The following is a 17,227-nucleotide window of genomic DNA, read 5'->3' on the forward strand; positions in this document are numbered from 1 at the left end:
TTTTCTCGAGTGAAATCAAACATTTCTTTACATTGAAACAATAGTAACTTTGCATTGCTGTTATTTCAATGAGCCATTATCAGTTCAGAATCAAACCATTCTGTGTATTTGTAGAGCTTTATACAGAGACAACAGATTATCAGCATCTGTATCTGCATATATTTTCACACTTGTTCATTATTTCTAGGGTATGTTTACACTCAGGATCAAAACCCATTTATGGATATTCATATTGATATGGATATCCAGAATCAGACACTGTCTGATGGACCTAAATATGATGTCCCAGAGATGGTAAATGGACTGAACTTACAGGTCCTTCTCAAAATATTAGCATATTGTGATAAAGTTCATTATTTTCCATAATGTCATGATGAAAATTTAACATTCATATATTTTAGATTCATTGCACACTAACTGAAATATTTCAAGTCTTTTATTGTCTTAATACGGATGATTTTGGCATACAGCTCATGAAAACCCACAATTCCTATCTCACAAAATTAGCATATTTCATCCGACCAATAAAAGAAAAGTGTTTTTAATGCAAAAAACGTCAACCTTCAAATAATCATGTACAGTTATGCACTCAATACTTGGTCGGGAATCCTTTGGCAGAAATGACTGCTTCAATGCGGCGTGGCATGGAGGCAATCAGCCTGTGGCACTGCTGAGGTCTTATGGAGGCCCAGGATGCTTCGATAGCGGCCTTTAGCTCATCCAGTGTTGGGTCTTGAGTCTCTCAACGTTCTCTTCACAATATCCCAGATTCTCTATGGGGTTCAGGTCAAGAAAGTTGCCATGGTCAGTAAACCATTTACCAGTGGTTTTGGCACTGTGAGCAGGTGCCAGGTCGTGCTGAAAAATGAAATCTTCATCTCCATAAAGCTTTTCAGCAGATGGAAGGTCAGGCGCTTCTGCTGCTGTTTCTGGTTCAAAAGTGGCTTGACCTGGGGAATGCGGCACCTGTAGCCCATTTCCTGCACACGCCTGTGCACGGTGGCTCTGGATGTTTCTACTCCAGACTCAGTCCACTGCTTCCGCAGGTCCCCCAAGGTCTGGAATCGGCCCTTCTCCACAATCTTCCTCAGGGTCCGGTCACCTCTTCTCGTTGTGCAGCGTTTTCTGCCACACTTTTTCCTTCCCACAGACTTCCCACTGAGGTGCCTTGATACAGCACTCTGGGAACAGTCTATTCGTTCAGAAATTTCTTGAGGGTGTCAATAGTGGCCTACTGGACAGCAGTCAGGTCGGCAGTCTTACCCATGATTGGGGTTTTGAGTGATGAACCAGGCTGGGAGTTTTAAAGGCCTCAGGAATCTTTTGCAGGTGTTTAGAGTTAACTCGTTGATTCAGATGATTAGGTTCATAGCTCGTTTAGAGACCCTTTTAATGATATGCTAATTTTGTGAGATAGGAATTTTGGGTTTTCATGAGCTGTATGCCAAAATCATCCGTATTAAGACAATAAAATACCTGAAATATTTCAGTTAGTGTGCAATGAATCTAAAATATATGAATGTTAAATTTTCATCATTACATTATGGAAAATAATTAACTTTATCACAATATGCTAATATTTTGAGAAGGACCTGTATATAGGGCTTTTCCAGTCATACAGACCGCTCAAAGCGCTTTACACTAGAGCCACATTCACCCAATTGCACTCACTAACGCTCACATTCATACACCGATACGCAGATCGGTAGGCAACTTGAGGTTAAGTGCCTTGCCCAGGGGCACATCGACCTATGGCAGGAGGAAGCTGGAATCGAACCCACAACCTTCTGATTGCAAGACGACTACTCTTCCTACTGAACCACAGTCGCCTCTATTCTATTGGATTCAGTTCAGGGGAGTATGGAGCCCAGTCAAGGGTGTCAATTCATTCATCCTCCAGGTACTACCTGCATACATGCACCAGGAGGAATCCAGACCATTGCACATGTGTCGCATGAGATTAGGGTGAACCTGCTCTCATTTGTGAAAAGAATAGGGTGACAGTTCCAGACCTCCCAATTCCAGTGCTCTATGGCAAATGCCAGTTGAGCTCCATGGTGCTGGGCAGTGAGCACAGGACATGCTAGAGGACGTAAGGCCCACAGGCCACCTTATGAAGTCTGTTTATAATGGTTTGGTCAGAAACCAACTCACCAGTGACCTGGTGGAGGTCACTTTGTGGGGCTCTGGCAGTAGTCATCCGTTTCCTCTTTGCACAAAGGCAACTGACTGTCTCCTGAGGTCTCCTCCATGCTCTTGAGACTGTGGCGGGAGGCACAGCAAACCTTCAGGCAATGGCACGTATTAATGTGCCTTTCAGGTGGAGTTGGGCTACCTCTGCAACATCTATAGGGTCCAGGTATCACGTCATGCTACCAGTAGTGACACTGATCCTGGTCAAATGCAAAACTACTGATAAGCAGTCAAAAAAAGAGGAGGGAAAAATTTCAATGGTCTCCACCTGCAAAACCATTCAGATAAACTTCTGGGATTTTTAACTGACTTAAAATTGTAAAATTAAACTGATTAAAAAGCATAATTTTCTTGACCTTTCCAAGTATTTCCTTCAGCTTTAGTGTATCCACAGGTCTTTCTGTCTTTGATAAAGCTTTCAGAAAGTGAAATGGAGTTCTGTCTGGTTTAGATCAAGGGACTGACCCTGACTACTGGAGGATACTCCTAATTTTTACCACTAAAATCTCCTGGTTTGCTTCTGCAATATGTTTTGGGTCATTGGCTATCTGTTCTGTGAAGCTTTTTCTAATCGGCCTTTTGGAATTTGGCTGGATCTGAGCAGATAGTATATTCACTGTATATATGGTACATTTTAAAATTCATACGGCAGATTCTTTTTTTTATCACATCATCAGTAAACACTGAGCCATCACATTTTGGATGCTTTTGTTCATAAATATTTCAAGCCTCCTCTGCCTTTTTTCCTGCCTGTCAATTTGGTTACAGTTTATCTTAATTTTGTCTGCCCAGAAAAAAAAACTATTATGCAAATTAGTTTTTTCTCTGTGCTGATAACATTGCCTTACAAAAGTATTCCTACCCCATAAACGATTTCACGCTTTGTCACGTCACAACATCAAACTTAAATGTATTTTAGTGTGATTTTATGTGACACAGCCACAAAGTAGTGCATAACTGCTGTGTGGAAAGAAAAGGATTTATGATTGATACATTTATTTTTACAAATGAAAATTTACAAAGTGTGATGCTTGTATATACTTTGTATTACCAAATTCTGCTGCAATTAAAGATGCAATTCTTTCTATTATGTTTTTAGCATCTTCGCACATATACTGTAAAGTAAACCAGGGGTGTCCAAAGTGCGGCCCGGAGGCCATTTGTGTCCCTCAGAATGATTTTGTGCAGCTCCCAAATGCAATTCAAGAATGGTACAAATTTGACTGACCAGTACAGACGGTTGAGCGCAGGGATTTTTGAAGAAATAGTGACCCATATCTGGTTCTTGTTGCTTAGAACAGGCTATGACAATGGACGCCCAGTTTTATTTTATTTTATAAAATTCCATGTTTAGCTTAACGTTGAGCAGGTAAATGTAAAAAAAAATCACAATGAAATTTGTTTCTCAGTTTTTATTTTACAAATTGAAATTTTGTGGCCCGTGAGTAGGTTCCACTATAAAATGTCGGGCCACGTGGCAAAAAGTTTGGAACCTCTGATCTGAACCACTCAACTGGGGCTCTGGCTAACAGGTTTCCTTTCAGGATTGCCATGTGTTGAGCTCATTATGCCTTACCATTAAGTCGAACTAGCATCCCTGTTCCCACAACATGATGCTGCCATTCACCATGTTTCGCTGTTTAAATGGTGTGTTCAGGGAAATGTACATATTTACTTTTCCTCAAATAAAAGAATAAACAAGCTCAATAAACATTTGTCACCCTTTTCAGATATTTATTTTATTTTTAATTAAAAGCCTTTATCAATTTCCTTTCACTTCACAGTTCTTTACTTTGTGTATGTTTATTACAGGTCCTTCTCAAAATATTAGCATATTGTGATAAAGTTCATTATTTTCCATAATGTCATGATGAAAATTTAACATTCATATATTTTAGATTCATTGCACACTAACTGAAATATTTCAGGTCTTTTATTGTCTTAATACGGATGATTGTGGCATACAGCTCATGAAAACCCAAAATTACTATCTCACAAAATTAGCATATTTCATCCGACCAATAAAAGAAAAGTGTTTTTAATACAAAAAACGTCAACCTTCAAATAATCATGTACAGTTATGCACTCAATACTTGGTTGGGAATCCTTTTGCAGAAATGACTGCTTCAATGCGGCGTGGCATAGAGGCAATCAGCCTGTGGCACTGCTGAGGTCTTATGGAGGCCCAGGATGCTTCGATAGCGGCCTTTAGCTCATCCAGAGTGTTGGGTCTTGAGTCTCTCAACGTTCTCTTCACAATATCCCACAGATTCTCTATGGGGTTCAGGTCAGGAGAGTTGGCAGGCCAATTGAGCACAGTGATACCATGGTCAGTAAACCATTTACCAGTGGTTTTGGCACTGTGAGCAGGTGCCAGGTCGTGCTGAAAAATGAAATCTTAATCTCCATAAAGCTTTTCAGCAGATGGAAGCATGAAGTGCTCCGAAATCTCCTGATAGCTAGCTGCATTGACCCTGCCCTTGATAAAACACAGTGGACCAACACCAGCAGCTGACACGGCACCCCAGACCATCACTGACTGTGGGTACTTGACACTGGACTTCTGGCATTTTGGCATTTCCTTCTCCCCTGTTCCTCCAGACTCTGGCACCTTGATTTCCGAATGACATGCAGAATTTGCTTTCATCCGAAAAAAGTACTTTGGACCACTGAGCAACAGTCCAGTGCTGCTTGCTTCTCTGTAGCCCAGGTTAGGCGCTTCTGCCGCTGTTTCTGGTTCAAAAGTGGCTTGACCTGGGGAATGCGGCACCTGCAGCCCATTTCCTGCACACGCCTGTGCACGGTGGCTCAGGATGTTTCTACTCCAGACTCAGTCCACTGCTTCCGCAGGTCCCCCAAGGTCTGGAATCGGCCCTTCTCCACAATCTTCCTCAGGGTCCGGTCACCTCTTCTCGTTGTGCAGCGTTTTCTGCCACACTTTTTCCTTCCCACAGACTTCCCACTGAGGTGCCTTGATACAGCACTCTGGGAACAGCCTATTCGTTCAGAAATTTATTTGTGTCTTACCCTCTTGCTTGAGGGTGTCAATAGTGGCCTTCTGGACAGCAGTCAGGTCGGCAGTCTTACCCATGATTGGGGTTTTGAGTGATGAACCAGGCTGGGAGTTTTAAAGGCCTCAGGAATCTTTTGCAGGTGTTTAGAGTTAACTCGTTGATTCAGATGATTAGGTTCATAGCTCGTTTAGAGACCCTTTTAATGATATGCTAATTTTGTGAGATAGGAATTTTGGGTTTTCATGAGCTGTATGCCAAAATCATCCGTATTAAGACAATAAAAGACCTGAAATATTTCAGTTAGTGTGCAATGAATCTAAAATATATGAATGTTAAATTCTCATCATGACATTATGGAAAATAATGAACTTTATCACAATATGCTAATATTTTGAGAAGGACCTGTATATAAAATTCCATATAAAATATATTGACATTTGTTGTTTCAATGTGTCAAAATGTGAGTATGAATACTTTTGTAAGGTGCTGTAAGTAGTTGAACATTCAGTAAAAGCTTTGCATTTAATCCTATATTCTCTAGGGTAGATTGACTTGGATAGGAGTGTTTTATTTTAAAGATGTACTGGATGTACCTTACCAGTGCACCAGGCATAATTGTTACTTTGTTTTTTATTTTATTTTCTTAAAATGAACCAAGTGGTAACATGTCTGCTTTTGGTGTTTCTGCTATCTTTCTGATGGATTTCTTGTGTTTTGGCAATCCCTAGATGGACATTTTCACTTACACAGTGAACTCCTTTGACAGATACTCAGAAATAGCTTCAAACAACAAATGCCACTCGAAGTTGACTCCAGACCTTTTAACTGTTGGTGGAAAAAAAACAGCAGACACTTGAAAATCAGACAGATTTTCAGTCTGTAATCAAATTACAACTAAGCTCCTAAAAAGAGTTCTGATTGTACAAAAGCTGTAATTCTTCCCTGCTCTCCACAATGACTAAGTATCCAAAGATTAAAGCAACACTTTTGGCCATCATTCAAATTGTAAGTTTACTTGAATTTAGCATGAAAAGCAGCAGATATTGATAGTCTAAATTTTTATTGGACTGCAGATCCCCCTCTGTATTTGCAGGATATCAGGCTGTACCTAACCCAAAACACCATCCAGCCACTGGGGCAGTCTATGGCCATCTCTCAGCACACGTCACCCCTCTGTTCGTTGAATCAACAAAGTGCTTAATGGATCAGCTTCCATCTACTTAAATGCCCTCGCAAGGATTTATGTTACAACTCAGTCACTCCGGTTATCAGCTAGCAGTGCCTACACCACGCTCAAGACAATCTAGACTCTTATGGGACTTTCCAAATTTGTATAATGAAGTATGCAGCCATCCCAGAATAGGGGTGTCCCTGTCTAACACCCAGCTCTTCAGAAAGCATCTTCTACCCTACATCACCCCTTCTTCCTTAACCATTCTACTATTGCTTTGTGCACTTCCCTCTATGCCTGCACTGTATGTACTGTCACCTTTGACAGAGCCTAACTAGTAGTCTTCCTTCTAATTAGTTTGTTAGCTTTGATATTAACTGCATTATTATATCCTTTGTATGCCGCTTTGGATAAAAGCATCTGCCAAATGTATAAATGGGCATGTCTCTGAGATGTTCCAATAAAATTGTATCTTATTTACACATAATCTGGCAAGCTCACTAGAACATAAAAGCTCAGATTGTCATTTTCGAAATAGCTCTGACCCACATACAGAACACTCAGGAGAAGTAAAATAAAAACTGTTTTATTGAAAAAACAAACAGGAACGAAAACTGACGTGAATCTAATTGTAGGGAAAGAAGTGAAGAGAATGGATGAGTACGGGTAACAAAACTAAGAATGAATGATTAACAAGATGCAGAGATTGGCTTACTGGATAATGGTGGTCAGGTCACCAGGGCGAAATGAGATTCAGGATCCAGGTCTTAAGCAGGAATATCTGTAAAGAGTTCACTTGGTGCTGTTCAGTGTGAGCTTGGAGCAAAAGGCATTAGTTTGATGTGCGGTGGCTTACGTTGGAGGGTGGACAGGGTACGCTTGTGGCTTGGCTCAGGAGATGTAGAGAGCAGGAAAGCTGCCAGCTTCATGCGAATCCAACGAAGACAGAAGATAGGATATGCAATCCTCAAAGCGTAGACAGGCTTGATCATCCAGAATAGCTTCCAAAAAACAAAGTCAGAAACTCAGTAACATAGATCCAAAGCATAGGCTTTCACAATCTGCAGAAGAGCAAGAACAAAGTATAGACTTAGAGTATGGCTTGAGTTTGTACCACTGGTGGCAAAACACTCGCCTTGAAGTGCTGGCAGCCTCCTGCTTAAGTACTCCTCATGGTGATCAGTGGAACAACTCACACCTGTCACCCAGCACACCTGAGAGCTCCAGCACCACCTGAGAATGAGCACATGTAGCAAAAAACACAAACACACACAAACCCAGATCCTGACATAGATCATACTTATATTCAAGATTTCTAGCTTCTCTCTTTGAGATTTTTGATGGCGGACTGCTTCATTTATAACCTTCTAACCTTTCTTCCTTTGCTTCTAAGTTGTTTAACAGACTGTTGCCTTAAACTAAGTCAGTTGTTTCTCATTCTTTTGGTTTCTATCTCTTAAAGGAGCACTTGACACAGTAACATATCTGATATCTATCTCTGAAACCTTGAGCCTATTCAGTCCAGAGAAATAGTTTTTTCTCTCACTTGTTTAGTCAGCTTATAAGTTTAATACGTGAGGTGATATAAATTCATTAGACTCATTGTTAATTGAGCTGCCAGAGACCACGCTATGATTGGTGCAAAAGTATGATTTGTGCATCTCTGTATGCTTTCTGTAGATTTTATGTGACACAGCCACAAAGTAGTGCATAACTGCTGTGTGGAAAGAAAAGGATTTAAGATTTTTTTTACAAAAAAAAAAAAAAGTCTACAAAGTTTGTCATGCATGTATATACTTTGTAGTACCAAATTCTGCTGCAATTACAGTTGTAATTCTCATGTTTTCAGCATCTTTGCACCAATCAGACTTTAAGCAAAATTAAATTTCAAATTTTTGGGAAATATTGGAGATGGTAAATGGACTGAACTTACAGGTCCTTCTCAAAATATTAGCATATTGTGATAAAGTTCATTATTTTCCATAATGTCATGATGAAAATTTAACATTCATATATTTTAGATTCATTGCACACTAACTGAAATATTTCAGGTCTTTTATTGTCTTAATACGGATGATTGTGGCATACAGCTCATGAAAACCCAAAATTACTATCTCACAAAATTAGCATATTTCATCCGACCAATAAAAGAAAAGTGTTTTTAATACAAAAAACGTCAACCTTCAAATAATCATGTACAGTTATGCACTCAATACTTGGTTGGGAATCCTTTTGCAGAAATGACTGCTTCAATGCGGCGTGGCATAGAGGCAATCAGCCTGTGGCACTGCTGAGGTCTTATGGAGGCCCAGGATGCTTCGATAGCGGCCTTTAGCTCATCCAGAGTGTTGGGTCTTGAGTCTCTCAACGTTCTCTTCACAATATCCCACAGATTCTCTATGGGGTTCAGGTCAGGAGAGTTGGCAGGCCAATTGAGCACAGTGATACCATGGTCAGTAAACCATTTACCAGTGGTTTTGGCACTGTGAGCAGGTGCCAGGTCGTGCTGAAAAATGAAATCTTAATCTCCATAAAGCTTTTCAGCAGATGGAAGCATGAAGTGCTCCAAAATCTCCTGATAGCTAGCTGCATTGACCCTGCCCTTGATAAAACACAGTGGACCAACACCAGCAGCTGACACGGCACCCCAGACCATCACTGACTGTGGGTACTTGACACTGGACTTCTGGCATTTTGGCATTTCCTTCTCCCCAGTCTTCCTCCAGACTCTGGCACCTTGATTTCTGAATGACATGCAGAATTTGCTTTCATCCAAAAAAAGTACTTTGGACCACTGAGCAACAGTCCAGTGCTGCTTCTCTGTAGCCCAGGTCTGGGGAATGCGGCACCTGTAGCCCATTTCCTGCACACGCCTGTGCACGGTGGCTCTGGATGTTTCTACTCCAGACTCAGTCCACTGCTTCCGCAGGTCCCCCAAGGTCTGGAATAGGCCCTTCTCCACAATCTTCTGTATGCCAAACTCATCCGTATTAAGACAATAAAAGACCTGAAATATTTCAGTTAGTGTGCAATGAATCTAAAATATATGAATGTTAAATTTTCATCATGACATTATGGAAAATAATGAACTTTATCACAATATGCTAATATTTTGAGAATGACCTGTATTTCTATAATTGCCAGCCTTTGAATATGGAAGTTGCACAAACCATGGATGGATGGATAGATGGCCTTTAAAAAATTTAAAATGTCATAATGTTTACACATAATTTTACATGCTCTTTCTCTGTGCTTGTCTACACCTGGAAAATACTCAAATTCTATACTACCTTACAGTGTTAGCAACCTTGTTGTACAAATAAAACAATTTAAAATAATAAAACCCAGCTAAATAAGTATATCTCCTTTATGAGCCACACAGGAATCACGTATCACAGGAAATCTTTCTTCCTAAAACATTGCTAAGAAAGAAAGTTCTGATTTACTGTTGGTTATGTTAGACTAGGAAATCTTTTATTAATTTTATTATAACTATACAGTGTATTTTAATGAGGCTTCCTGTTGTGAATGGTCATTAATTATTTAAATTACTAGCAGAGGCTTCTGATGTGTATAATTACAGACACTCTAATGTGCATGAAATGAAGAGTCGCACTTTAAGCAGCTCTGCACTAAAACAGCAGTTTACTGTTTCATTAAAGCAAAGACAAAAGGATAGTGATACTGACTTTTTATGATGTCTGAAACATTTTTATTAGTGATTAGGCCTGTTGTATGTAACAGTGTGTATTTCTGGATGGTAAATCTAGTCTACCCTAACTCACAAAAGTTGGCTGAGAGCTCAAAAAGGGTTAAAGAAAGCAATATTTATATATTCTGAAAAACCTTTTAGTTGTTTGTTACAGTCCTTGCTCCTTAAGTAAGTGTGCAGTTTGTACACAAATATAAAAACCTAAACTTGCAGAGCCTTACAAAAGTATTCAGATCTCTTGAATTTGCTCACATTTCCAGACACTACAAACCTTGTATTTTACTAGGATTTTATGTGAGACACAAACACAAATTATGGCATAATTGTGAAGTGGAATTTTAATTCTCACACCCCTAATTAATGTAGTGCAATCATTTTTCTTTAGAAGTAACTTAATTAGTAAATATAGTCACCTTGTGAATTATTTAATGTTAGTATAAATTCAGCTGTTCAGTGAAGTCCTCACAGGTTTGTTAGATAACATTAGTGAACAAACAGTATCATAAGACCAGTGAACACAGCAGGCAGGTCAGGGAGAAAGTGTTGGAGAAGTTTACATCAGGGTTAGGCTATAACAATATCCCAAAATGTGAACATCTCACAATGCACTTTTTAATCCACCCAACTGCAAATCTACAAAGATGTGGCTGTTCAAGGAGAGCACTAATTAGAGAAATAGAGGTCCATGGTCGTTCTGGAGGAGCTGCAGAGATGAGAGAATTTGTGACAGAATTATTAGTCCTCAGTTAGTCCTACTCAAATCTGGTCTGAATAGAAGAGGTGAAAAGAAGAAAGCCATAAGAAGTTGTATTTAAATTTTGCCACAAGTCATCTAGGGGACACAACGAACACGTTGAAGAACAGGCAAAATGTTGTTTTGTGGAAAAACTGCCCTAATTATGGTGAGAACAACATCCTCATAGTAAAACATGATGGAGGCAGCAACATGCTGTGGATAAATGTTTATTTAGCATGGAAGCTAGTCGGAGTTGATGAGGGATGGATGGATATTAATACAGGACAATCTTGGAACACTGTAAACAATGTTTAAGATCAAATTATAATTATGTGCTATGAATCAGAAAAAGGCGGACCCCAAGATTCAGCCAGACACAGTACTGAAAGTTTAAAAGGTTTATTCAGCCACAGGAAAACATCACACAGGTAACACTCCTCACAGCTTCCAGAAATCACTGAGGCAGAAGCCGGGGCTCCACGAAGGGCTTGACCTGAGAAACGTGGAACGTGGGGTGAATCCTCATGGAGTTGGGTAATCTCAGTCGTACAGCGACAGGGTTGATGATCTTGGAGATTGGGAAAGGTCCAACAAATCGGGGTGCCAATTTCCAGGATTCTACCCTTAATGGGAGGTCCTATGTGGAGAAACAAACTTTCTGCCCCAACTTGTACTTAGGGGCAGGGATCCGTCTCTGGTTGGCCGTTCTTGACTGAACCAGTGACATTCTGATCATCAACCTCCTGGCCTTTCTCCATATTCTTTGGCACCTTAGGGCAGCCGCTTGGGTGGACGGAACATTATCCTCTCTCTCCTGAACTGAAAACATGGGTGGCTGGAAACCAAACACAACATGAAAAGGAGACAAACCAGTGGCACTTGATTGCATAGAGTTCATGGCGTATTCAACCCAGGGCAAATTTTGTGACCACTTGGTTGGGTCAGACTCACATAATATACGAAGTTTGGTTTCAGCTTCTTGGTTGGCTCTCTCGGTTTGGCCATCAGACTGAGGATGAAACCCTAAGGAAAGACTGACAGAAATTCCCAACAACGAACAAAACTCCTTCCAGAAACGTGAAACAAATTGGGATCCTCTATCGGAAACAATGTCATTAGGAATTCCATGGAGCTTCTCCAAGGGCACCAGATGAACCATTTTTGAAAATCTGTCAATTATGGTTAGTAGTACAGAGTGACCATTAGAAACTGGTAGACCTGTCACAAAATCCATCGCAATATGTGACCATGGGCGAGGGGGAATTGGCAAAGGGTGCAACAACCCCGCAGGGGGGCGACGAGAAGGCTTGGCTCGACAACATTGAGTGCATTCAGCAACAAAGTCTTTGACATCCTTGACCAGCGATGGCCACCAAAACTGAGTTCGAACTGTCTGAATGGTTCTGCTGATTCCTGGATGACAAACTAAACGAGAGCAATGACAAGACTCCAGTACCTTAGGCACAAGGCATTCAGGGACAAAACAGCAGTCAGGTGGACATGATGGTGGGATAGGCGGATCCCTAATGGCTTCCTGGACCTCCCTTTCCACCTCCACTCAGGACACAGACAAACTGACGGTTTCAGGAAGGATAAACTCCTGTTCACCCGCAGACTGAGATTCTTCAGGCTCTTGAATCCGGGATAGGGCATCAGGTTTGCCATTTTTACTCCCTGGCCTGTAAGATAGGGAGAAATTAAAACGACCAAAAAACAAAGCCCACCTAGCCTGTCTGGGGTTTAGCCGTTTTGCTGATTTCAGGTACTCCAAGTTCTTATGGTCAGTCCACACCATAAACGGCTCCTTAGTCCCTTCCAGCCAATGTCTCCACTCTGTCAACGCCAACTTGACAGCCAATAACTCTCTGTCTCCCACGTCGTAATTCCACTCAGCCTGTGACAGAGTCCTTGAAAAGAAGGCACATGGGTGAACACTATCATCCTCACCTCTTTGGCTTAATACAGCTCCGACCCCAGTGCTTGAGGCATCCACCTCCACAATAAACTGTCTCTCTGGATCAGGAGACCATAGCACTGGAGCTGACGTGAAGAGTTCCTTTAACCTATTGAAGGCCTTCTCTGCATTCTTATTCCACACAAATTTCACCTTGGAAGAGGTAAGAGCGTTTAGGGGAGTACCAACCAGGCTGTAATTTCTAATAAACCTCTTATAGAAGTTTGCGAAGCTTAGAAATATTTGAAGCTGCTTGCGATCAGTTGGAACAGGCCATTTCAATACGGCCTTAACCTAGGAGGGGTCGACAAGCACTTGATCTGGGGAAATGATGAAGCCCAAAAAGGAAGTGGTAGTTATGTGGAACTCACATTTCTCTGCCTTGACGAACAACTGGTTTTGGAGAAAACGCAGGAGAACAGCTCTGACATGTTTTCTGTGGGTTTTCAGATCTTGAGAAAAAAATCAGTATGTCATTGTTGTGGAATTTTCTTATCAAAGTGGGTAGAAGTTGACTCATAACAACAGAAAATTGGACTTTGTCTTTATAAGTTTTATTCAAAGGCATTCAGCATTTGAAGACCTTGACACTGAGGTTAGTCAGTGAAACAAAGCCCCGATCAACAGTTACACACAGTATTTATACCAGAACATGACAGTGTTATCTCAACTTCAGAGTGTGTGTTTTATGACACCAGACCCTTCTTGGGTTCAGAGGTGACAAAGTTATCTAGGAACCCATCTGTCCTTCCCAACACATCATCCTAACAAATGGGTTTTAACCATTAAACTTCTGATGATGGCTTTTACAGCTTCCTCCCCTAACACAGATGCTCAGAGGAGTGAGGTAACCCAAAGGTCATACACTTTGGAACGCTTACTGCAAGAATTTCCATTACATCATCAAGATAAACAAATATGAATTGACCCACCATGTCTCTTAGAACGTCATTGACCAATGACTGAAAAACTGCAGGAGCGTTAGTAAGTCCAAACGGCATGACTTTGTACTCATAATGACCCATAGGCGTGTTAAAAGCCGTCTTCCACTCATCTCCTTTTCTGATTCGGACCAGATGATATGCATTCCTTAGATCCAGCTTAGAAAATATCTTGGCTCCCTGGATCTGATCAAAAGCTGTGTTCATGAGTGGTAAGGGATATCTATTTTTAACTGTTATCTCATTAAGGCCTCTATAATCAATGCATGGTCTCAATGAACCATCCTTCTACCCAACAAAAAAGAAACCAGCACCTGCAGGAGAGGAAGAGGGTTGAATGTGCCCTGCCTTTAATGCCTCATCAACATAGCTCTTAATTGCCCTGTGCTCTGGACCAGACAATGAATAGGTTCTGCCTTTAGGGGGTGATGTGCCAGGAAGCAAATCAATAGCACAATCATAAGGTGTATGGGGTGGCAGAGCTGTGGCCTTGATTTTATTAAAAACCTCCTTTAAATCATGGTATTCTTGAGGTACCTTGGATAAATCCGGATAGGTCTCCTCAACCTCAATCTCCACACTGACCTCCGTAGCAGCAGACAAAAGACAGTCAGCGGAACATGACTCAGACCAACCCAGAACTTCTTTTTTCTTCCAGTCGATGTGAGGGTTGTGTTTCTGCAACCAGGAGGCCCCTAGGACTACAGGAAATTCAGGTGAATTAATGATCATGAAAGTTACTTTTTCTTGATGATTACCTCCAACGGTTAAAGTAATCTCCGTCCTGAGATGTGAATTGTTCATGCTGTGACCATCCAAAGCTAGCACGTTTCTTGTGTCAGCTGACGGAATAAGATTTATGCCCTTCTTATTTGCAAATGTTTCATCCATGAATTCAGTATCTGCTCCTGAATCAATAAACACGGCCCCCTGGAGAGACAAAGAAGAGGTTTGAAAATGGGCAGGAAACAAGAAGGAGGAGGCAGATAGTTGACTTTGGCTCTGCTGAGCCTGTCCTTTTAGTGGACACTTGAGTGCTAAATGTCCCTTCTCTCCACAATAAAAACAGAGCTTGAATTTTCTCCGACGATCTTTCTCCTAAGGGGTAATCTTGGTTCTGCCCAATTGCATGGGCTCAAAATTATCATTTTCCTCAGTGAGAGGTGACCGACTCCTTCTCTCATACCGGTGTGCAGAAAACTGAGTTAATGATGAGACCCTTCTCATGGCGCTTCTCCTTCCTTCTCTCTGCCAGCCGAATATCAATGCGAGCAGCCAAATCCTCGAGTTGTTTCAGGGAAGAAGGATAGTCACGGGTCACTAGCTCATCCTTGATGTCTTCGGTTAATCCTTTCTTGAATGCATCCATTTGTGCTGCCTCATTCCAACGGCTCTCTGCAGCTAACAAATGAAAGTCAATTATATAGGTCGAGACAGGTTGATCACCCTGTTTGAGGGACAATAATCCTCTTGCGGTGTCACGACTTGGAATGACCAGGTCAAAAACTCGAATGAGTTCCTTGGAAAAAGTTTCATAAAGATCACAAGATGCAGACCTGTTATGCCATTCAGCAGTTCCCCACTGTTTTGCCTTTCTTGCCAGCAGAGATATAACAAAAGCCACCTTGGAACGTTCAGTGGGAAAGGATGACGGCTGAAGCTCAAAATGAATTTCACACTGAGTTAGAAAAGCTCGACATTGGTCTGAGTCTCCCCTGAACATCTCAGGCAGAGAGAGGCGTGGCTCCCTTACCTCTGCTGTTGTCCGTGTTACTTGGGCGTGGTTTCTTTGTGACGGTGGCGGCTCGGAGACAAGATTGCCAGAACATAATGTGGAAATTATTTCCTCCATGCCGGAACCCAACCAGGAAAGGGTCTCAATGTGGGTACGCCACTGTTGTGCTGGCGATGGGTCCATTTTTGGCCAGATTTTTCTGCTATAAATCAGAAAAAGGCAGACCCAAGATGCAGCCAGACACAGTACTGAAAGTTTAAAAGGTTTATTCAGCCACAGGAAAATGTCACACTGGTAACACTCCTCACAGCTTCCAGGAATCACTGAGGCAGAAAGAGGGATTAGTGACTTGTAGTCTCTCCAGATTTTGCAGGGATCAGAAAAGCCACTAACCTGCTTTTGTCTTGAGTGGAACTTGAAACCCAGAGGGGAAACCTCAGTGGGCGGCAGGCAGTGATCTCCACAGCACAGGTAAGAAGTGACTCCAGGCTCAATAATCCAAGGACAGAAACAAGGTCGACAACCAAAATCCAAATAGTCCGACAGGGAGCAGGCAGAGGCATAAATCCAAAAAGCAAGGCAAGGTCAAGAACAATGATCAGACAGGAAAGAACGCTGGATATCTACTCACACAATGGCTTTCAGAAATCTGGCACCGTCTGCTTGTCAGAGTCAGTATATATTAGAGGCTGACATTTTTTCGGGAGTCCCACGGGTCACGGGATTCCCGCAGGATGGGAGACAGTATCAGTAAAGATCACGTGATTGGGACGGTACAGGATGAAAAATGAACGGGAGCAGACGGGAGCGGGAGCTAACCAATAGGAGGGAAAATAAACTAGGATCAATTGTCTTTGGAAATGTAAAACTGAGACTTTGTTATAAACGTTAAGAAAAAAAAAACTTGGATCGACGCCACCATTGTGTAGTTTTTTTCCAAGAAGCCTATACTATAATGCGAGTCAAACGAACTACACGACCCACAAGCCAACAGTGCTTCTGATCGATGTTTTCCACCTGCGTTCAGGATGGAGGAAGCAAACGCCGGTGGAGAACTGGACGTGGTGAAATTGGATTTGTAACGTAAAGTCAGAAATAAGGACTTATCTATTAAACTCATAGAGCTGACAGGAAAGTCGCAAATATTACCGAACTTCAAGGGAGTTGAATGTAGCGGTGTTAACATGCAGTCTGCTGCTTGTAAAACGTGTTTAGTCATAATCAAGTTCACCAGTGATTAAGGGACACTTGTAAGGCAGATTCTGGATTAAATCAGTCCTGCATCTCTTCATTCATCAAACCAAAAGTACCATCATGTGTCAAGTCTCATCTGACCAACAAAATTGCTGCATGTGCACTAAAGATTTAAGAGGTAAAGTACGGAAGCCCGTAAGGGGACATGGGGAAATTTATTTATTTTGCATCCCCACGCAATACTTTTGCGTTCGGCATTTTGGAGCAACAGCACAAATGACAAACTGCTCATAAAACAAACACTGATATGTGATTGATATGGTTTATTTGTCATATGCAGGTTAACACGCAGTAAACAATGCGATTAAATGCTTAGGTCAAGAAGAACCGTTCAAATCACTATAAAAACAAAAACACTAATGGCGTACAAAAAAAAGTACACATCATGCAGCAGCAAAAAGCAAACAAAGTGTCACAGATGTGGTTTCGTGCAGTATTATTGTCCAGAGTTCAGTAGTTTGTTTGACAGCTTGTGGATAAAAACTGTCTTATTTGTCTGATTTGAAGATAATTTTAT

General features: G+C 41.4%; 1 protein-coding gene and 1 long non-coding RNA gene across 6 annotated transcripts in view; one reads left to right on the forward strand and one right to left on the reverse strand.

The window, feature by feature from the left end:
- cadm4 (cell adhesion molecule 4) overlaps nucleotides 1-17,227 on the forward strand; it is a 293,442-nt gene that overhangs the window by 234,281 nt on the left and 41,934 nt on the right. The window lies entirely within an intron of this gene.
- On the reverse strand, nucleotides 6,949-7,477 carry LOC124865630. The gene is made up of 2 exons (XR_007037635.1): nucleotides 7,235-7,477; nucleotides 6,949-7,159 (listed from the first exon to the last, which is right to left on the reverse strand). It is a non-coding gene; the product is annotated as an uncharacterized LOC124865630 (long non-coding RNA).

This window comes from Girardinichthys multiradiatus, chromosome 3 (assembly GCF_021462225.1).
Source record: "Girardinichthys multiradiatus isolate DD_20200921_A chromosome 3, DD_fGirMul_XY1, whole genome shotgun sequence".
Taxonomy (NCBI): Eukaryota; Metazoa; Chordata; class Actinopteri; order Cyprinodontiformes; family Goodeidae; genus Girardinichthys; species Girardinichthys multiradiatus.